The sequence below is a fragment of the Babylonia areolata genome, chromosome 31, assembly GCF_041734735.1.
Source record: "Babylonia areolata isolate BAREFJ2019XMU chromosome 31, ASM4173473v1, whole genome shotgun sequence".
In the NCBI taxonomy this organism is placed as follows: domain Eukaryota; kingdom Metazoa; phylum Mollusca; class Gastropoda; order Neogastropoda; family Buccinidae; genus Babylonia; species Babylonia areolata.
In genome coordinates, this window is record NC_134906.1 from 29,761,981 (window position 1) to 29,764,480 (window position 2,500).

At 52.3% G+C, this 2,500-nt stretch overlaps 1 protein-coding gene across 1 annotated transcript in view; it reads right to left on the reverse strand.

The window, feature by feature from the left end:
- LOC143276079 (uncharacterized) overlaps window positions 1-2,500 on the reverse strand; it is a 42,195-nt gene that overhangs the window by 22,681 nt on the left and 17,014 nt on the right. The window lies entirely within an intron of this gene.

Genomic DNA, 2,500 nt, shown 5'->3' on the forward strand with positions numbered 1-2,500 from the left:
TCCGCCCCCACATTCACTCAGACACCATAGCCTCACTCTGCCCCTATATTCACTTAGACACCATAGCCTCACTCCGCCCCCACATTCACTCAGACACCATAGCCTCACTCTGCCCCTACATTCACTCAGACACCATAGCCTCACTCTGCCCCTACATTCACTTAGACACGATAGCCTCACTCTGCCCCCACATTCACTTAGACACGATAGCCTCACTCTGCCCCTACATTCACTCAGACACCATAGCCTCACTCTGCCCCTACAGTCACTCAGACACCATAGCCTCACTCTGCCCCTACAGTCACTCAGACACCATAGCCTCACTCTGCCCCTACAGTCACTCAGACACCATAGCCTCACTCTGCCCCTACAGTCACTCAGACACCATAGCCTCACCCCGCCCCCACATTCACTGAGACACGATAGCCTCACTCTGCCCCTACATTCACTTAGACACGATAGCCTCACTCTGCCCCTACAGTCACTTAGACACGATAGCCTCACTCCGCCCCCACATTCACTTAGACACGATAGCCTCACCCCGCCCCCACATTCACTAAGACACGATAGCCTCACTCTGCCCCTACATTCACTAGGACACGATAGCCTCACCCCGCCCCCACATTCACTAAGACACGATAGCCTCACTCTGCCCCTACATTCACTGAGACACCATAGCCTCACTCTGCCCCTACATTCACTGAGACACCATAGCCTCACTCTGCCCCTACATTCACTGAGACACCATAGCCTCACTCTGCCCCAACAGTCACTAAGACACCATAGCCTCACTCTGCCCCCACATTCACTGAGACACCATAGCCTCACTCTGCCCCTACATTCACTGAGACACGATAGCCTCACTCTGCCCCTACATTCACTGAGACACGATAGCCTCACTCTGCCCCTACATTCACTGAGACACGATAGCCTCACTCTGCCCCTACATTCACTGAGACACCATAGCCTCACTCCGCCCCAACATTCACTGAGACACGATAGCCTCACTCTGCCCCAACAGTCACTCAGACACGATAGCCTCACTCTGCCCCTACATTCACTGAGACACGATAGCCTCACTCTGCCCCTACATTCACTGAGACACGATAGCCTCACTCTGCCCCTACATTCACTTAGACACGATAGCCTCACTCCGCCCCTACAGTCACAGGTCACCAGAGTTTCAGTTTCTCAAGGAGGCGTCACTGCGTTCGGGCAAACCCATATACGCTACACCACATGTACAATGAAAGATGCCTGACCAGCAGCATAACCCAACGCGCTTAGTCAGGCCTTGAGTGCTTGTGTGTATATTTGTGTAGCTATGTGAGTGGGGTTTCTCTGCAGAATTTTGTCAGAGGATAGCACTTCACGTTGCCATGGGTTCTTTTTCAGTGCGCCAAGTGCGTGCTGCACACGGGACCTCGGTTTATCGTCTCATCCGATTGACTGGACGTTCAGGATGAGTTTCCAGTCAAACTTGGGCTGCAAAGATTTCTCCAGGAGGAAGGTGGCAGAAACGTTAAGACGCTCATCTGTCAATACAGACAGTCCGTGAGGGTGTGGGTTCGAATCCCGCTCTCGCCCTTCCTCTCACGTTTGACTGGAAAATCAAACTGAGCATCTAGTCATTCGGATGAGACGATAAACCGAGGTCCCGTGTACAGCAGGCACTCGGCGCGCTGTAAACACCCTTCGGAACAGAAGTGCTGTCCTCTGGCAAAACAGTGTGGAAGAAATCCACTCTGATAGGTACACAAATATATCAGCATGTACTCCAGGCCTGACTAAGCGCGATGGGTTACGCTGCTGGTCAGGCATCTGCCTGGCAGATGTGGTGTAGTGTATATGGATTTGTCCGAACACAGTGCCGCCTCCTTGAGAAACTGGAACGGAAACTTGTCAGTGCGGAGCCATCGTGGAATGTTGCTGACTTTCCGACATGAAGAAGTGTACACAGTCCTCGTCATGAGCACAGCTCATCATTTCTTCTTCTTCTTCTGCGTTCACTTGCATGCACGCGAGTGGGCTTTTACGTGTATGACCGTTTTTACCCCGCCATGTAGGCAGCCATACTCCGTTTTCGGGGGTGTGCGTGCTGGGTATGTTCTTGTTTCCATAACCCACCGAACGCTGACATGGATTACAGGATCTTTAACGTGCGTATTTGATCTTCTGCTTGCATATACACACGAAAGGGGTTCAGGCACTAGCAGGTCTGCACATATGTTGACCTGGGAGATCGTAAAAATCTCCACCCTTTACCCACCAGGCGCCGTCACCGTGATTCGAACCCGGGACCCTCAGACTGACAGTCCAAAGCTTTAACCACTCAGCTATTGCGCCCGTCACAGCTCATCATGACCAGCGGGGCTTTCGTTCTGCCACATACACCAATCTTTTTTATATATATACAATCAAAGCACACACAGACACACAGACATAGACACACACACACACACACACACACACACACACGCGCGCGCGCGCGCACGCACGC